The sequence below is a fragment of the Anser anser genome (assembly GCF_964211835.1).
Source record: "Anser anser genome assembly, chromosome: 2".
NCBI lineage: Eukaryota > Metazoa > Chordata > Aves > Anseriformes > Anatidae > Anser > Anser anser.
This window is the reverse complement of record NC_139721.1, coordinates 96,900,585-96,920,968: the sequence shown is the minus strand read 5'-3', so window position 1 is coordinate 96,920,968 and position 20,384 is coordinate 96,900,585. Positions and strand designations below refer to the sequence as shown.

The following is a 20,384-nucleotide window of genomic DNA, read 5'->3' as shown; positions in this document are numbered from 1 at the left end:
TAGAGATGCATGTCAAGCCATTAAATTGCATCTTATGATACCTCTGAGGACAAAAATCGGGGTGGCAGAAGAACCATTGGGTTTGTGCGGGTTTTGTTGTTATTGTTGTTTTTTTTTCTTGTCCTCCAACCTTGTGACCTTTGCAGGGACTTTCTCTTTTAAAGGGTGATCGGGGCATCTGGCTTACTTTCGTGTGTAACTGAGTGTATTCCTTGAACATCTGAGCAACTGTCCCTAACCAGCCATTTTTACCTGTGTGCCACCCTTAAAGATGAGAATGCCTCTGGAGGAGCGGTGTAGTCAAAGGTCAGCTTATCCATGGAAAATAAAACCTATTTTCCCCTGACTTTTGTTCTAATCTTACCCTGCCACTGCTGTTTGTACCACAAAGCCTGACTGAAATGGAACGGATCAGCGAGGAAAGCATTTGTTATATATGTATAAAATTTCCAACGTGTGGACTTGATACATCTGGCAGCACTTAATGTCTGCATAGTTTCAATCCACGCCTTCAGGGCTATTCTACATGTTTGTTTCACGTCACTGGATTCAAGTTGCAGATTGCAGGTATTCTGGTAAATCGGAGCTGCCAAATTACTTCTGCAGATTGTGCAGGATTTGCTGTATCCTACACAGCAAATATCGAACGGATCAGTCAACTCGTGCTAATAGGTAGGTGAAGTTAGTAACCAATATTTTATTGCCTGCTTCAGGGACCACAAGGCTATAACCTCATCCTGCTCGGCTTCTCAGAAAAGTTATGCTGCCCAAGTATAGAAAGCAGAGTAGGTATCTACGCGTAGAGCTGCATCCTGTAAGAAGAAATCTTTAACGCTCTGTGATTCTTCTGCGGTTTTGGAGCTCACAGTACAGCCCTGGGAGCAGTAGTCTTTTAGCTGCAGTTTAAGAAGAGCAACAGGAGCACTCCTGAAGGCAAAAGATGCTGGTGCTGCTGTCCTAACCAGGAAAGGATGGGGGCAAGCCAAGCCAAGGGGCTACGAACATGGGAATTGAATACCCCAAATTCTTGACATCATGGAAGTGGAAACTCAGTCAGCCATGCTTAACTAGGGGAAAACACTGTCTCTGCAGCCAGGTGCTGGCCTGGCTCGCTGCTAATGCTGTGATCTCCAGCTGTGCTAAGCAGGGACGTTTCGTAAAGGCTGGATTTACAGATTCAGCTGCACCCTTCTTGCTGCCGGAGCTCGGCTCATTGTGGCTGTTGCCGTTGCATTGGTAGGAGAGCCCTGCTGCTCCAGCCTGTAATTAGCATTCCCTGAAGTCACTGGGAGCCCTGCCCAAATAACAATTTCCAGGCTTGGCCAGATGAGCAGAGAGAAGTTGACAGGACACAGATTATAGCGTGCATATAACTTATTTTTAAACGGCTTTGTTCTTTGTAGCAGTGCAGGTGTAAGCTGACATATGGAGGCACAGTGGCCTCACGAAATAATTACAACAGGCTGCAGTAATTTCTCAATGCTATTATATGGTGGGGCAATGGAGACAAGAACTGTGGCATGTTATTAATAACGGTGGTTAAAAATAGGAACACAATTACTTCCTCATTTCCAGATTTTTTTTTCATTTTTATTTTTTTTTACAAGGGGGGGACTTTGCCAGCTAGGATTCAAAGCAGGCTCTGATTCACTGGAGAATAATGCTGCTGGCAAAGGAGTGTCTGAGCACTCAAAAGCTTTGGCAAGGTGCAGGTGAGACCTCCCGAGCAGCTCCTCTCCCGTGCCAGAGGTGAGGATGTGCTTTCCCTCTGTCCAGGGCTTGTCTTCGCCTCCCTCCCCTCGTGTGGGCAGCACGTCCACTCCTTGGTCTAGTCGGGTGCCGCTTTCAAGCACGACAAGTATTTTAGAGCAGCTGGGAAGATCAGCCCTGCTGACCTCGTTTCCATCCTCATGCTGGGGAGGTTATAAAGGCAGGAGCCAGGCTTCAGCCCTGCACTGTTATTTTCAGTGCTGCTGGTAAAATTAATAGAGGCTGGTAATTAAGAGGTTACTGGAGAAAAATGGTTACCCTGATTATGCCCCCTGCGTGGGCAGATGTTCCAGAAGTTGAGCAGCGCATAAATAATAAGAAAAAATAATTCATATGGAAAAGTACATTTGAGATCATATTGTCATAGATGCTAGTGTTGGCCAGGAATACTGTGGTTATTAAACACGCTCTGTCTGCGGCGGGATGAGTCCAGCAGGCAGTCCCCAGTGACCTATATGTTGAGTTATTATTTTCCCCCTACTCAAGTACTGCATTTCTGCATGGACCACGCTCCAGGGCTTGTTGATTCATTGCAGTGACTGTCTACACGGGACAACGCAGGGCTGTTTGGAGACACCCAGCTTTATTCTGAACAATTCAGGTGAGTTTCAGACCAGGCATTGTGCTGCATTTTTCCAGTGCTCCAGCCGAGCTAATTAACCTTTTTTCTTTCCATGGCTCTCTCCCCCTGGGAGCTGGGTTGTGAGACAGCTGGGCTGTTTGCAGCATCCCAACCAGCTCATGTGGAGCAGGTTTGGGTTCCTCTAGCTAATGCTGGCATACTCACATCTGGTTCATGAGGGCATCTTGGTGCTCTGCGGGCTGTCTGTCTGCCCCATGTCCGTGTGGGACTGTGAGGCAGTGCAATAATGCCCCCCTACTCTTTTTGGAGTAAGCCCCACCAGACAAAGCTACTCCTGGGAGCAATTCATGCCTTAGATTTATATGGATGAGGAGGAAGAGAAGGAATTGGGAAGTTTCCTTCAGCTTACCTTTTCCTTTTCTTTTAAGTGTTTCAGGTGAAGTTGTCTAGCTGCTGTATGGATTTAGCTACAGCAGCTGTCCAAATTGCTCACATCTGAGCTAATTTTTAATGGGTTAGCGAACAGCTAATTGATCAACAAGGATTTTGCTTTGTGGTGTGGTGGCAGGCTTCCTGCCCTAAATCCCTTGTGCTTGCAATACGCTGTTAGTCATGCAAAAAATGATGTGCCCTTTTTTCGCCTAACAAGAGGAAAAGAGCATGAACCTCTCCTGGATACAGCGCAAAGACGCTGTTGCTTTTGTTTTGGGAGTTCTCCTTCGGCTCCTTTTTATTTATAGCCGAGTTTTTTCCACTTCTCCCTTGCTGGTCTGTCCATTGTGCGCTTGTGGTCACAACGAGCGTGTGCTGTCCCGCTCCGATGGCCTTTTCTCCAGTGTTTCTCATGGCACTTACAGGTCAATGACCTCTCTGAGGTTTGGCTGGTGTAAATGTTAGCCAGCTTTCTGCTCAACTGGAAGTGGCCTGCTGGTGCATACACAGCAGATGCTAATTTAGGGCTCCTGTTTGGTCTCTTTGTGTGTTATCTTTAAGCAAATAAGACCAAGTTCATCTCTAGCTTAATGCCACTGAATCACAGAACGCTGTGCCAGAAGCGATTCTAATTTGGTGCTGAAAAATTAACTGCAAAATATTCAGATCTGTTGCTTTTTAATGCATATGAAGGAAGTTCCATGGTCACAATGCATAAAGTGACTGCCTTGTTCCTCCTTTCTCCTTGTAAGCAGACAGAAATGTGGAAAAGTGTGAATCCCTACAGGGGGGATATCTTTAGCTGGGAACAACCCCTACCATCTGATTCAGAACCGCTTGCCTCATAAACAAGGTAGTGATTTTTCCCGTGGTAACGCCATCTTCAGCTGGTGTAAGCAGAAGTGGCTCATCCACTGCAGGCAGGGATGGGGTCCACCAGCACAAGGGCCACCTTAGTGATGCGTCTGAGTTGTTCTCCTCTTGTGGTGTGCATGAGTGGCATTGGTAAGGCACACGCCAGCACCACGCCACGTGGAAGAGGAAGTCTGCTGCACCGGCCCAAGATCCCCACCGCTTATAAAACGTCACAGCTGCTGTTGAATTAAGAGTGAAAATAAATGTCATTGGAAAACAGGAAAATGCTGCCGCAGCACCTGACTGGGCTTTGCAACCTTTATACGGGCCAGCTGGAGTTTAGCTATGATTTTGGCAGCAACAGTAGTGCAGTTTGGGGCTTTCTGTCTATCCATATCTTCCTGCTGTTCCTTTGTACTACTCCTTCCCTTATCTCTCCCTGTGTTTACATTCCCGGTTCATAATCGATGCAGACCGAACTACGAGCACTGCCAACTGTCCTCTGCACTGGCCTCCCTAAGGAAAACATGGTGTTGAGCAATGAGCAGGATGGCATCACACCTCCGTTTTCTGCAGCAGAACGGGATGAGGGAGGTTTGAACCCAAAAACTGGGGGCTGGAGTTGTACCTGAGGCAAGAATCCAGCTAGTGGAAATTTGGGGGTTGCTTCCAACATATCTCACAGGGATCTGTTGAAAAAGATTGTCCTTTGGTTACCAAAAAATAATTAAAAAAATCTAAATTTCTTGCTCTTAATCACTTCCAATTTCTGTGTTGGAAATATTAACACAGAAAAGAAAATCGTGGCTTAAGGGACAATATAGAGGTTCTGAGGCTGAACAGTCCTCAGTCAACAGCTCATGGATTTAATAGATATTTGTGCAACTTCTACACAGAGCTGTTGGCCATAAACATGCTGGAAAAACTACCTATAGATAAAGGTCGTACTGCACAAGCAAAAGCCCTATCAAAGCATGTGATATTTCCCATTTCTTTTTTAAACCGAGAGCACTAGGACTTTGCTGTGGTTTGTCTCACTTCACCTTCTGCTGCAAGGAGCTTCCAGTCCCATTTTGACTTTTTTTTTTCCGCTTGGAGTAAAGCTGATTTTGTGAGCTCTGAAGTGCACATCTGTGCACCAGTTTAGGCAAAACGCAAGTGAAAGTAAGAAGATATACAGTAATCTGTCCATTGATTCTCAAGTTGAAAGGAAACTGCCTGTATCTTTGATCTGACCCTCACACTTGCGCTTCTAACCTGAATGTGCCCCCCTCCTTCATCCTCTCTCCAGTCCTACTGAACTAAAGCCTTTTTGCTGGCTTCACTTGGCTTTTAAATTGTCTTGCCACACCTTTAGTGCTTCCAGTTAGCCCAAATATGTTTTGATCAAGCCTTTGTTTTCAAGCCACTAGGCTTGAATTGTGTTATCTCCCACCTGGTTGCGAGGCCAAGAACTCGGTTTCCTTTGATCATTCTTTATATTTCCTCAAAATCATTCTAACACTATCTTCTGTTCCAAGATGTACTGCAGTATTTCTTTCTCCTCTTCTGAAGCCTCTTGGCAGGGAGTTTGAAAATCAGTGTCTTTTAAGATATTTCAAGTTTTAGGCAAAACCTGCCTAAAATGTGGCCTTTATTTTGGAGGGTGTTGCAAATTCTGACAAACAGAGGAGGCTCCTGTACCGTTGCTTTGAAGGAAGAAAGTAGTTATGTTTTTGATTTCTGTTCCTCAGATGGGATTAAACTTCCTCAGATGGGACTTTTAACTTCCAGACATGTTGGACATGGAATTATTTTTAACTTGCAAGAGTGATTGCCTAAAAGGAATTTGTATGTACGTTCGGAGCTGAGCAGCACAACCACCCAGAACTATTTTGCTGCCTTCAGTTGAGCCTTTCTGGTTTTGCCAAGCTGCAGTGACACTTCACAATTGGTGTTTCATATGCATCTTGTCTTACTAAAGATAGTGCCTAGAGACATCAACTCTGGGAGGAAGGACTGATGAATTTGTATCAGAAAGATCTTTTTGTCTAGCAGTTCTTCAAAACAGAGTGCTATTAAGCATGTCTCTTAGAAATAGAAAGTACTGAAGGAATATCAGCTCTGTCATGGTGGTGTCATTCATCTTCAGTGTGTAGATATGGCTTGATTTGGCTAAATCCTGGTATTTGTAGGAATATGTCTGAAGTTGTCCATACAAAACTCCTTATGGCCTGGCTTTAAAAATACTTAATGGTGCATTTTAGGGTATTGTTTGGAGTTTATAGCCAGAGCAGCGCTAAGTGCAAGTACTGTCCTAGTTGGTATATAAGTGTGTTTTCCATTGGGAACCTAAGCATGATCTGAAAACTTTTCTGCAGGAGACTTGACAAGTGTCTACATTGTTATTCTGCTGTTGGTTTTTTGTTTTCCCCAGGGATTTTTTCCCTAATTTTGAGATCTTCCAAGGGTCATTGTATCCTAAAGACTTGATCAAATGTTGTCCATAAACTTTGCAGACTATATTTACTTCAAGGCAATTTCACAGTACCTGGGAACAAAGGTCTTGCAATAGCTTGAATCCACTGTCCCAAGAAAGCACAGAGGTTGTTGCTGCCATTTTCATTACCGCTGGTGTTTGGTTCAAGTTGTACCTCCCAGGTGGTAACTTGGGACTGGTAGAAATCACTGAGACTCGTAGACCTGGGACTCCTTGTTCAGCAAACCCAGTTGCTTCCCTCCTCCTGTGGCAGGCTGCTCTGCCTTGTTATGGTGCGAGGACGAAGGGCGATGCTTGGCCATGCACCATCACAGGCAGCTTGGGAAGCATGGGCATGTGGAGTTCTCCCACTGCAAAAATAATTGATGCTAAAGGAGAATTGTTGAACCTTTCCTCCATTTAGTGCCACCTGAACTCCAGCAGGGAAACAAATTGAACTTGTAAAATGCTGCTTAATGACACGTCTGCATACAGTTTCCTTATTCCCTGTTTCCACCCTCCTGTCTGCTGCAGCCCATCAAACACTTGCGCGTTTCACTGACACCCTATTTTAACATCCCCTTTTCAATACTGTCGCTTTGTCTTATGAGTGTGCTGAGTGGCAGTCTCGATATTTTAGTACTGTGTTATTGCCTATAGGTGTTAAATCATGAGTTTGGTTGTTTTTATAGGTTGATTTTATTGCATAACTTTAGGAGGCAGTCACGTTAACAAAACCAGTATAAATCACACCTCTTCAAATAACCTGAAATGCTTTCTGTGGAGCAATGATTAGTTTATCCTCAGAATAATCAAGAAATGGGAATGAGAATAGTGTTGTAAAAGGGCTGTAATTTCCACTTCATGTACTTTGTAGACCAGCAGGTGCATAAGTACCATTGAGGAAAAAACACCAGAGCCCTGTTTATATTACTTTAAGCCCAATATCGATCCAGGAAAACAGTCACCAGGGCTCAGAGTGCGATGTTCTCACTTATGCTCACTAGGGGTGCCTTATGTTACCTCCTTTGCCACTTCCTCACCGTTTTTTGGGGGTTATCACCTGTTCAGGCTGGAGAAGAAAGTGTACTGCAGCACACCGGGGTGGAGGAAGGCATGAAGTCGCAGCAGCTGGCAGAACATCAGGGTGAAACCCCAGGGAACATATTGGTAGGCATCGACACGACTCCGATTCACGTCATGCACGTAGCGTGCTAAGGGCTACTTTACTGGCCTTGGAGCTCTCTCCATAACGTGGGGAGCCTGTGTAAAGCTGCATGAGGTATGATTTTGCACTGCTGGGCTGAGCCCAACCCAGTTCATGAAGCACTATATCTTCCCATCATCGCTTTCTGAAGTATGATTGGTACTTCAGTTTTAATATCTGGGGAGCTCCTCTTCTGGCCAAGCAGGCTTTCTCATTCCCACAGAAGGTTTGTGTTTCTAAGTCTGTTTTGTATTGAAGCCTCTGACCTAAATAAGGTTAAGAAGCTGGACAACACAATTAACTCTGAATGCCAGAGAGAAGAAAAGGAGAGGAAGAAAAAAAAAAAGCTGAGCTTGAGCCACTGTTCTCTGCATTCACAGGCACTGTCTGTGTGCAGTGCTCTTGTGTCCTTATGCTTTAAAGGCCATTCTTATGTCCAGACATCCCCAAGCCTGGCACGCAGGGGTACTCTTTGACTGGGAAGCTTTCAGAACTTCTTCCTGTGTGTCATTGTGAAGTTTGAAGCTGGGACTGCTTCCAGCTTGCTGAAGACACTCCACCATTGTTTCCCCCTAATCCCCTCCTCCTTGCAGAATATGGTATTTATGGAGGATAGCATGTTCTCTTGTTTGCTTTCTGTGCAGAAACACAAGCAGCAGTTCATGGGAATAACGTAACCCTGAATTACCGATGAGCCAAGGCAGAGGGCAGTTGTATGGCGTGATGGTGGTACGAGTGGTTGGCTCCATGGATTTCTCCAAGTGATGCTTAGCTACCAGGGCTGCCTCTGGGCAGGGCTCAATGTCTCTGCTCGCTGGCCGACCATCAAGAAGCACAAACTTTTGGCACCGTGGGCCTTCTGGTTTTCAGCACGAAGAAACAGTGCTTCTCTCTTGACCCTGCTTGCAGTCATTTGGAGGATTTGCTGCTGGTTTGCTATTTCTTTGTGTGCAGGTAGCCAGGGGAAATAAAAGCAGGTTAATAGAACAGGGAGGGGAGGACTTTCTACTGAACCAGCCTTTTTTCTTCCCAAACCCGAGTACAATGAGAAAACAAAATGCTGGGCAAAAAATATATTTCTATATGTGCATGTCTTTACAAGGGCATCTTTTAGCACAGAAATATAGCCTTGGAAGCTTGGATTACATTATTTATAATCCCATGATGTTGTGATAGTTGTATTATTGATCTCAGGTGGCATTGAGATTAACCTGACTGGTATCAGGAGTGAAAGTTGCTGCTCCAGAAGATTTTGTACAGTTCTTGAAGCATTTGAGAGCCTAAGGAGACAAAGCAGATAAAGGATGAAAAGCAAATCTATCCCAGTTAGGTTATTTCCCCTTTTCCTGCCTTCAGTGTCAGAGCTTCTTCCAGTACACCAGGCTGTACTTCTGTTCCCTTTCATTCACCTTCTGATATTATTTATTATGTGTGGGCATGTGCCATTTATTTATTATTATTTATTATTATAAATTATAGATATTATTATAAATATTGTAAATTTATAAATATTACAAATTTATTATTATTTATTATGTGTGGGCATGTGCTGTGCTAAAGGACTTGATGTGAGGAGAGAGGAAGCTGGAGTGGGATGTGGAGTGGGATGTGGTCTGAGGTGCACGGAGGTGTGATGGAGGAGCTCACACACACAGTTCAGCAGTTTGTCAGGGTGTCTCCTCCGAATTACTGGAACCTGTGAACAGTTTTAATCATGAATACCAGCCAGCTCCACCCTAAATCGATGGCATACAGATATAGAAGTCACCTGTACAGGACTGGGCCCTAACCTTCAGTCATTGCCAGTTCTGAAAGTTCAAAAACCATGAAGATAGCCCATAAAAATAGAAATAATAACAGGATTAATTGGAGCTACATCTACCAACTGTGTGGCCAGTTGTGATCCAGAGACTGAAACCTCTTGCAGCTACGCCTGGTGGAAGGGAAAGAGCTGCTGTCTGCTCAGAGAAGGCTGGAAGGGGGCAGGATGTTTCACAGCCAGGTCCCACATCCAGTGAAGCCGACGCAGGAGCCGTCTGCCCTGGGCTGTCTGGCGTGTGTGCTGACTTGGCTGCAAGGCCCTGGCAGACAGAGGCGTGCTGCTGCACCCCCTCCAGTTAACCCACATCCCTTTTGCCTTTCACATCCTGTAGACAAATGGGTGTTCCCCTTCTTGAAACTGCCTTTTGAACACTGCTGTGTTTTGGGATGGGGGTGGGGAGAGAGGGAAGCCAAAGCCAGACACCCCTGCAGGTGGGTTGCATGCCACGTGAGAGGTTTCCTCAGGGCTGAGCTGGCATTGAGTTTGTTGGCAGCAGTGTTGACCAACTCTTCACTGCAGTGTTTTCCTGACAGGGGGCTGATCCCAGCCGAGCATTGGCTCACCCCATGAGGTTACCAAACTCCTCTTCACACTGCCTGTGTGCCCATCATCCCTGCTTACTCATCGCAGGAGGCTGACACCCCAGCTCTGCCTCCCTCGCTGTGTGGTGAGTCAACGCAGGTTCATCTGACTGCTTTGGGAGCAAGGAAGAAGTCCGCCAGTGCTGTGTACACACCAGGAGAGCAGCCTTTGCCTTTCATAAACCTGCAGCTGAACCCAAATAGTCCAGGTTTCTTTGCTAGGCAGGAGGCGAGCAGTTGCTGGTGGCTGTTTGCCTGCTCGGCCCACGGGCTCTGCCCTTCTTCAGCCATTGGGAAGGCAGGATGTAGCCATAGGCAGTGATAGGATGAGGAGTCCTATCTAAAGGGGATTTTAAGCTGAAAGAGGGTAGATTTAGATCAGACATTAGGAAGAAATCCTTTGCTGTGAGGGTGGTGTGGCACTGGGACAGGTTGCCCAGAGAAGCTGTGGATGCCCCATCCCTGGAGGTGTTCAAGGCCAGGCTGGATGGGGCCTTGGCCAACCTGATCTCGTGGGTGGCATCCCTGCCTATGGCGGGGGGTTGGAGTTAGATGATCCTTAAGGTCCCTTCCAACCCGAGCCGTTCTGTGATTCTTCCACTGCTCTTTGGGGCTGTGGGAAAGAGGAATGTGTCCCCAGCCCTCTGTAGGGGAAAGGGAAGCACCCGTGTTGAGGATGTGCTCCTGTGATAACCCATCCTAGTTTTCCAAGCACTGCTTTATCTGTCCATCTCAACTGTTAAACCGTGCTTCAGAGCTAAGAGTAAAGTTTGTGCCTGACGTATTCTTGCTCTTCTTCGAACAGCAAAAGGAAAGTTTGAAATGCTCCTTTCGGCTCCCTTCTTACACTTTGCTTTTCTGGGAAAGCTGTTCTTAACATTTTTCTGTGTGATTGCATCTTGAGCTGTTACGTGCATTGTCATCTCCTCTTGTCTTCCTGAAAGAGGAACGGATGATGACTGTCTTTTCTCTTTGTAGCCTTCTTTCACATAGCCTTCTTCTTCCTGTGTCACTACATGCTCATTTTCCTGAGCTCCTTTCCCAGAGGATGGTGTCAATTCAAGATGACCTTATTCAGAGTGAGATGCCGAATTGCAATCTTGTCCTCAGCTTTTTCCTTCAGTGAAGTACTCCTGAATGATGACATTTTTGCCTTTTTTCCTTTTTTTTTTTTTTCTTCTTCTTCTTCCCCTTCAGGCTTGGTGACTTGGCTGGTCTTTCCCCGAGTACTGGGGTTCAAGGCACAGGGGAAGGGATGATTTTTTTTTTATTATTATTTCACGTACATAGACCATAGCAGAGTTAACATTTGAATAATTTTTTTTTTTGTTTAAACTATTGAAAGACAGCGAACATCCAAGGAGCCACAGCCAGGTCTGTTGTATGACAGAGTTGTTGCCATATCCTCTAAGGACCATCCCCTTGGGCCTGCCATCTCCTTCCTCCTCCTCCTGTCACAACGTTAGCCGTTGCACTTGGTCCATGTCAGGACATTCCAGCCACCACCAAGTCCCAAGCCCTGCTGGCACTTTGCTCGAAGAGCAGCCAGCCTGGCATGGAGACAGCACCCCCACAAAATGCTACTCCGTGGACTCTCTAACAGCAGAATAAGGCATGGAGGTTTTCCTTCTCTTTGGATGTTCTGGCCACCAAGACTAAAACAAAAGACATACCGTTGGAGAAATTAACGTGTAGCTGTGTCTTGAATCTTCTGTACCTTTATATATGCTACACAGCTGCATAAAAATTCTTTGTTTTGTCAAAGTAAATGGTGAAGGGAATTGGTAATTGGCTCATGAATGAAAATGATTTTGGAGGTAGAAAGCCTTGAATTTAGTCATGGAAGAATAAATAGGAAAACAAATGAAATTACCTTTTTGATGCATACGGGCTGTGCAGAAATGCTATAATTATCCCTATTAGAAGTCCAATAAACTCTATTAACCTTTCTTACACTGCTAAGACTTGTGTAATGCCAGGCACTTTATTTTCCTCTCGTACTTCCACTAATACAGAGGTTGTGTGATGACAGCTGCTTTTCTCTTTTCTCTTTAAAGCTGAAAAGACATGTTTTTTGTTGGTGGGGTTCTTTTTTCTGCCTAACCAAGGGAGATAAGAGAACTTCCTCTTATTAAATCCTGTGGCAATGCAATCCCAACCACATAATATCCGACCGAATGCTGAGACGTGCCTTTGGCAATTTTTATTTTTATTAGAGAGACAGCATTTCTCTTCTTTGAACATGAATCCTAGTAACCCCAAAGATGTCTGGCTGGATCCTTGCCGGCAGGGGGTTACTTCAGTTCAGTGAGTTCACTCTGCTCAGGGTTCACAGCAGTCTGGATCCAAAGCACCTGAAGCATTTGTGATATGCAGCGTGAGCGAGGCACAGAAGATGGCAAGAATCATGTGTGCAGCAAAGTCTTCTTTTTGTGGCCCTCTGAGAGGCTTTATTTTATTTTATTTTTAAAAACAAACAGAAAAACAACACCTCAGCCTTTCAAAATTAGGATTTGGGGTTTTGCTTTGAAGTTCACTTGTGTCTGCTCTAGAAGAAAACCTTTAGTGACAGAGCTGCCAGCACAGTCACAGCTATTGTCCCTTGTTACACACCTGGTGAAGCAGATATGACAAGTGCTCCTTGCTTTAGAGCTTAAACCACCCACAAACCAGCCGGTGAGAGCAAATTCCCCCATAGGCATAGTCCTCTGTAATTCATGCAGTGGTCATTTTTACAGATTTTTGTAGTAGCTGTTTATGTGGCTGTGCCCTGCTTATGTACGGAGAAAGCATGCTGTATGAATTTGAGCCCCAATGGCAGTTCGTAGGTGTCCATGTTTCTCCATAGCTGCCTAATGAAATGAATGTTGATTGCAGTCCTCCCAGCCTGTGTGATTCCTTAGGTGCTCTGCTTTGGGTTTTATTTTATCCTGTTTTTAATTTTTTTTTTTTTTATTTTTAAATAGTGCATGACCTTTTAAGACTAAGCTGTAGCTGTTCAGTGTTTGGGGATTTATTTGACACACTTTAAGAAAGAGGCAGCCTAAAACTGCTGCTGCCTGCCTGAGCCTTTCTGAGAGGGAGACCATGGTTTTTGCTAGTGCTTTCCCGTGCTTCTAACCTAGCACTGGTCAACCATGTGCTGAATGTCAGCCAAACCTGTCCAATGAAATGAACCTGGTTCTGCTAGACTTATTCTGAAAAGTAACTACCAGCAATGGCTAGGTCTTCACAGGAAACTTAAGTTTAGCTCTATGTCTCATGTAGTTTTAAGTTTTGAGTTTCACGTGCCCCATTTTTGAGTAGTGCCAAAGATGCATTAGGTTTCTGTTCATTTGACATCCCCTGATTCCTCCACCTTAAAAACTCCTTACAAACCAGCATTTGCCCGAAATTGTAGCCAGAGTTATAGCTAGGAAATATTTGTCCAAATTAAAAAAAAAAGGGGGGGGGCGGGTAGGGGAACACAGAGGCTATTAAAAAATCAAACCAATGACCCAAGTAGTAAAGAGTAAATGCTGAAGTAATGGATATTGCATTAAAGCTTCCCTTAAATCTGAAGTAGGAGTCATTTGCACTATATAATTAGCACTTACATAATGTATATACTTTCATATGCTGTGAAATGTCTAAACAAAACATTAAAAATTGAAGTGGTCTAAAAGGAGAAGGGGATGGCTTGGGTTTGTAGCCTCTCTGGATCTGTCCCATCTCCGTCTCTTCTCTGATGTGATATTGGACAAGTGTCTTCACTTCTCTGCAGCTTCAGGCATATTCTCAGCATTGCTTAAGAAACATGTGTTTCTGAGATCCTCCCTGTAGCTGTTTGTTCCTCTTTCTCAGTGCCCAGTGCTGATCCAGGTTAATCTGGGAGCTGCCTGTCTGTGAAGTAAATTGGCTTCACTTAAACAGCTGCTGAACGTGGCTTACTGATTGGGAGTGGTGACTGCTTAACCCATTTTATCTGCAGTTTCAAGAGAAAGTCAGACTGTGCTCTGGCCACCCAGCCATACGTGCTGGGGGCCGTGCTGCTTGCCACCTTGGTGAACCACGTGGAGATGCACAGGTCGCAGCGTGTAAAGGCTCCAACTTGAAAACACCCTGTCAGGAAAGCTGCTCGGTGGCAGGGAAGGGACCTGGGGACAGGTCTGCCACATTATGTTCTTCGGTGCCTGGTCCAGCATGTGCTGATGCTCCTTTTGGGGGGTCAGGGCTGTGCCACGTGGCTCTTCCAGGAGGGCAGACATGATCCTAGAGTGGGGAATGGGATGCCTGGCAGTGCTGAGAGGTTGTGTTGTGTTGCTAAGTGGCTCTGCTGTACTCCGTCAAGGCCTGGCCACACCACCCATTTCCTTGCACGGTGCGATAGCTTATCAGATTGGATCGCTTGGAGACTGACACTGCGGTGTGTTAAGCTTTTTTTATTGCTGTGACAAATACAGCAATTGTATTTGTCTTAAAAAAAAGTGGGGAGGTCATGACTGATGCCCTTGAGCTAGCATAAATTGTACTAAAAACTACATGTGGTCCTGGTTTCATAGCTGTTCTATCCTCACAAGGTCCCCAGATTGATGACAGTCTGTCTGAGCTGTGGTGGAGAACCACCACTGTGTTGACCAAGAAGAAACCATGAGCTGCCTTGCTCCCATGCACAGTCTTCAACTCCAGGAAAGCAGTTACTACATGTCCCATTGTACACGCCTTTTATGCAGTCGTTGACTGAAGGATGGTTAATCCGCTTTTGTGACAGCACCCATTAATGCTAGCAACATAAGCTGGTTAGGTACCCATATGACACTCCTAATTTGAAACTTGTTATTCCACATATAAATATTCCACAACTTAACACTTTCAATGATACCCTCCATGAGATCAACTTTACATTTTACTTTCAGGTCATATTTTTTTTTTCAGGTCATTTTAATGAGGCTCTTCCACTGATGAGGTTCATGCTGGTCTCAAAGTCATGAGATACTAGAACAAAAAAGATTGCCGTGATAAGTGAATGTAAAGTTACTCAACTGTGCTATTTCCTACGTGCATATTAGAATAAGGGAAAAACTTTCAGCTGTGCTTGCTTCAAGGGAATTCTTAATATGGCACATTAATAAGTCCATGCCAGAAAATGCGTTACTGCTCAGGAGCTCAGGAGAAGCTGAAATAAATGCTTAGGCAACCCCCTTGTTCCTCGGGTGTGACGTGACTGTGGTTTCCTGGTGGGTGACACATCCCCTCTGTAGCATTTGCCAGTGAAAAGTTTCACGTGGGAAATCTTCCATGGAGAGCAACTTCAGTCTGAACAGCAGCTCACTGACCAGGAAGCTTGGGAGCCAACAGATGAGAAGGGTATATGGACAGCGGTGACATCCCGTTATGTGGGATGGGGATGGGGCAGGGGGAAGTGGAAAAGCTGCTTGGCTTCTTTACTGTGTGTCTCAACGTCCTTTGAAGAGACTGGTCATTGTCAGGGGGAAAAAGTATATTACTTGACTCATCTGTCTAGTCAGATAAAGCTATTCCTATGTCACTAAAGACTGTTATTGTACTATGTATTTACTACGCAGGGTAATTGTCCTTTATAATGAGTAATACATTTTTATGCTGTATAACAGTGTGTAGTTCAGGGGAGTGGCTACAGTGGCAGATGGTAACCCTTCAATCCAGAAGATCCTGGAGAAACATGACTGGGCCAACAGAAGCCTTATGAAGCTCAACAAGAAACCCATATCCCAGCACTGTGGGTGAAATAGTCCCTTGCTTTATTACAAGCGGGCGGTTGGCTTCCTCACTCAGAAACTGGTGCAACACTGGAAGAGGTTATCTCAAGGCCGTAGTGTCTCACATTTACTCACATTTACTCACATTTACTCACATTTACTCACATTTACATTAACACCAGTGACAGGACCCGCGGGAACGGGGTTAAGCTGAGGCAGGGGAAATTTAGGCTCGACATCAGGAGGGGGTTCTTCACAGAGAGGGTGGTTGCACACTGGAACAGGCTCCCCAGGGAAGTGGTCACTGCACCGAGCCTGTCTGAATTTAAGAAGAGATTGGACTGTGCACTTAGTCACATGGTCTGAACTTTTGGGTAGACCTGTGCGGTATCAAGAGTTGGACTTGATGATCCTTAAGGGTCCCTTCCAACTCAGGATATTCTATGATTCTATGATTCTATGATTTTTGGAGGTTCTCAAGACTCAACTGGGTGAGGCCACAGCTGACCTCAGGACAGTTCCTCGTGATAGTAGTGACTTTGAGGGGCTTGCTGCCTCAGATGGCCCCTTCTGACCAATGTTTCTGTGTTTGTGGTACTACTGGAGACAGAAATTCAGGATTTGGTTGATGGAAGATTCTTCTCTGCACTACACACAGTTTCCAGGAATTTTCTAGGATGCAGTAGGGAAAAGTGAATGGTAGTACTCTGTGAAATAGGCCGTAACATGCTCTGCTATACATTTGTTGTGTGCTTTCTTTTTGAGTGTTGAGTGGTCTGTCCCTTCTGCTTAGTATAGCTCTGCTGGAAAATCCTGCCAGCAAACCGAGCAGATGCTTCGTGGAAGAAAGCAGTTGTCTGGGAGAGTACTGAGTCAGCCATTTGCCTGACTTTGAGAGCAGAGGAAGGATTACATTCTCGCCAGGGTTAGAGTTACAGATATGTGATGCATCCCCTGGGGGGTTAAAACCTTTCTGCATTACTCTGATACTCGGGGCAAAGGCTATGTGAGGCTGTGGCTTTTGGCTAACCTGAGGCTTGAGCCTCGTGGAGCCCCTGTCGCTCTTCAGAGCCATCGTTACAGGGAAAATAACCGGACTGATAGAAAGCCCGACTGGATTGCCATTTGGGTAAACATTATAAATGACACTCCCAATGCCCCATAGGCTCCTTTCTCCACTTCGCTGCAGTATCATGCTATGTTGTAGATGAAGCTGGTAGGATACTTTTGTAATTAATTCTTGGCTTTTAGCTTCTCACCTTTTTGTGGCAGTTGGTTTTCTTATCTCATTTGTGCTTTCTGTGGGCTCTTGCAGATGTAACCTCAGCATCATCTGATGGTTATTTTCTGACTACAACAGCCTTAGCTTTTCTGGTGACCTTAGTGTGTAGCTTCTGTGGAAGCAAAACTCAGGATGATTTGATACCAACTCCAGTTGTGAGTTGTCTAATTTAGTTGTCTTCAATGGCGTGTCTGGATGTCAAAGGCTTGGGTGCCTGCAAAACAGAGGAGTGCTGTCTTTCTGTCTTTGCTGGTATGGGAAACTTTTTTTTTTTTTTTTTTTTTGCCTTTGCTCCCTCTGCCTGCTTCTTTTGACAGTTTCTAATTTCTTTACTTCACATTTCGGAATGTGCAGTTGACCTCAGTTTTAGGAGGATGCATGCCTGTTCGTATGCCTTCAAATCTTGGGTACAAATTTTTTTGTTTTGTTTTGTTTTGTTTTTTAAGGAAAGTGGGCTAGCCAAACAACAGTTTTGAGGAAGTCTTGTCTATCGCGTCCCTTTTTCCACCATATGGTATAGATGCTATAAGAAGAACAACCCAGTTGTCAGCAGTCGATCCTGCCACCATCCGTGTTTGTTGTGCCAGAGATAGATGTGCTGACTGACACGCTGAGCTCCATTGAAGTGGAAACTTTATATTGTTAGGCTAGGCCTGCACCAGAGCCTTTCACCAGGGCAAGAATGCAGGAGTGTTATTCTGTCAGGAGACCTGGTAGATTCGCAGTTATTTGTCTTAATCGTACCCGATACAGGTTGTGGATGAGACCTTACTGGTCAGGCCCGCGGGTGGTGACTGTGCTGGAAACAGAAGGAATGGAGTTATCTGAGACTGAGAAATACTTCCATTTGTATTTGTGCTTCTTTCTTGCTTTAAATGTCTGGTTTTGATGCTGGTGTTAGTAAACTGCCACGATGATCTTGAGGCATGTATATGCCTGCATATGTGTATGTATATTTTTAGAGTACCTCCTGACCGCTTAAGCAAACACTTTATGATTGCTAATTCCCGTGCCTTACTGTTCATTTCCTTAATATCACTGAAGAAGCCAAAATGGCTTCTGGTGCAGTATGCAGATTTTTGGAAGGATGGTGAAAAAAATACAGGGGTTGAGGAAAGTCTGTGGGTGCTGGAGGCCTGCCTCATGCTCTTGCAGGGCACTGTAGCATCGAAGTCATGTTGTGAGCTCCCTGAGCTCCACACTATAAAGTCCATTGGGCTTTTAGCCATACAGTGGGAAATCCTTAAGACATACAGTCTGTCTGCTAATGCATTTTCTGCTTTATTCTCTACCTGCTGTAATGACACACTATATTTTATCCCTTCTCTGGAAATGTCTTTGAATTTGTAAGACAACAGAAACTGCTCATGAAAAAGCTGTAGAGGAAAATACACTCGACTGAAGCATTGCTCTTGATTTCTGTAGTGCTTCTTTCCCCTCATCACAGTGCCTCTCCTCAGCAACTTCATGGCATTTCTCTGAGCACCTCCTGCGTACGTGCTCCTGTTTTAATCCCTGGTGTTCAGCCTTTCCACCGCTTAACCAATTCTAGTTTGGTGTAAAGTATTCTGAATAAAATACTCATATGAAATGCACGATTGTTGTGGAGCTCTGCCAGCCTCTTAAAAGTAGGAGCCAACTTTTTTAGGGTCAATGTCTTTGTTAAGAGCGTATTACAAAAGACTTTGAAGTTCTATATTCAGATTCAGCCAGGAAGCTTCAATACTCTTTGTGTAAGGCCATGCTAAACTTTACAGGCACTCGGATACCACCAGCTGATTCTGGGTCACGTACCACCAACCATACGTTGTTCTGGGGCCTCCATTTAACAAGATGATCTGGCTTCCAGTGGGTGCCTTTGTAAGGTCTTTAAATGGGCATACATATGCACGTATGAGAAGGTAATATTGCCTTAAGTTTCAGAGAGTGAATAAGGAGGCAATAGAAACTTTAACATAAGAGGTTGATAGCATATGTTTCACATACCTTCTGGAGTAAGGAAGGCAAATTCTTTCAAAACACATTTTATTGCTTCCCAGGTTTAACTCCCTTTTGCAGAGACACAAAGGTAAATTCTTCAAATAGAGTCCCTGTTAATTGCTTTGCATCCCAAGCCCCCCACATTTTATTGGTAGCTTTGTTCTTCGTGGCAGAACGATAGCATATTGTTATGCCCTCTCCCAAAGAGGCCAGTTTGGTTTAATTAAGGACTAGTCAGTTTTTCCACTGCTGCAGTAAGGTGAGATTAGATTGGAAAAGGTGCTGTTTCTGGAACGAAGAGGCCCTACCCAAGCAGGGAATGATTCAGAAGATCCAGAAAAAGAGCCAAATGCCAGACACCACTTACACCATAATATAATGCCTATATTTGGAAGCTCTAAGTCACCTCTGATTTTATGAGCTTCTAATTTTTGTTTTAAATCTTGGTCTCCTCCCTTGTTGGACAGATTTGAATAATTCAGTGCAAGTTAAGTAATTTGCCCATGTCCAGTTTTAATGACTCAGAAGAAATCAATGTTGCCACAAACACAACACTCTTTGTAAGCCTGTGTCTTCCTGCAGAGTTACAAGGAAACAGACTTGCTTTGAAAAGTTTTTTAAAAATAGTAATAATCCTAAAACTGTGAACATTGTACAAAGCATTTTCTGTAGTATCAAAACGACTGGATATAAGGCAAACCACTTTGAAGGGAGACATTATTATTCCTAGCTAAATATAGTGAGAAATGCAATATGGAAGAGGGAGAATACATTTTACCACAATACAAATGAAACTAAAAGCCACACTCTCCCTTTTCTTAATATGGGCAACTTTTTTTGGTTTACTGTTCGCCAGAAGCAAGTTGACACAGAGGAGTTGAAATAACGTGTGTATTTTTCATGAGTAAATATGACTGTCATCAGATTGTTTTTCTGACTTGCAGTAGTATTCCCTTGTGCTGCCTGAATTATCGTGTAGTCAAGTCCTTGGCACAGGAGTAATGCGTGAAGGAGTAGGTGGAAGTGGTGACAGAGAAGCCTCCTGGATTGCCCACCCTGAGTTTTGAATGATTTTGGAAGTTAATCTGCATTGCCAGTGTCTGCACCTGGTCCCTGCTAGAAGATACATGGTGACAAGATTGCTGTGTTCAGTATAATTTAATATATGTATTTGATTTGCTTGCTCTTTATTCACTAGGCTACTACTCTATAATCACTGAGTTACTGGCAGTCTGAGGCCTTCCATGGTTTGATCTCATGTTTTTGGGAGTTTGGGGGTTGTTTTCAACTGCCTAGTCTATTTTAAACTCTCTTTTAGAATTAAAAAAAAAATCAACAAGTAATGAGTTAGAACAGATTGATCCTTTTGAGCCATTTGTCTAATTAACCTTTGCGTCTCAGGAATCAGGTTTGGTTCTGTTTAATCAAGTGCAATGTATCTCAGCCCTTAATAACCAACATCTCTTCCAAGGACTTTGGAAACCTTCCATAACGCTTACTTTTATTACTGCTACCACTATCCTGGCATTGCACCAGCTTGCGGAGAAAGAGTTGGGGAAGAATAGGAAAAAATAAGATGGCAGCAGAAGAAAAGTCTGTAGGATGGCCTCTAACTTAGCAAACAAAGAGTTTCTGGAAAGTGCAGTTAGCTCTGGGCTCATGTGTTCAGTACTCCACACTCTGAGTTGAGGTAGGAT

At 44.4% G+C, this 20,384-nt stretch overlaps 1 protein-coding gene and 1 long non-coding RNA gene across 4 annotated transcripts in view; both read left to right on the top strand.

The window, feature by feature from the left end:
* The window catches only part of EEPD1 (endonuclease/exonuclease/phosphatase family domain containing 1), a 108,442-nt gene that overhangs the window by 51,891 nt on the left and 36,167 nt on the right, over positions 1 to 20,384 (top strand). The window lies entirely within an intron of this gene.
* Positions 7,185 to 10,058, top strand: LOC310893954. Its single transcript, XR_014579427.1, has 2 exons — positions 7,185 to 7,268; positions 7,950 to 10,058. It is a non-coding gene; the product is annotated as an uncharacterized lncRNA (long non-coding RNA).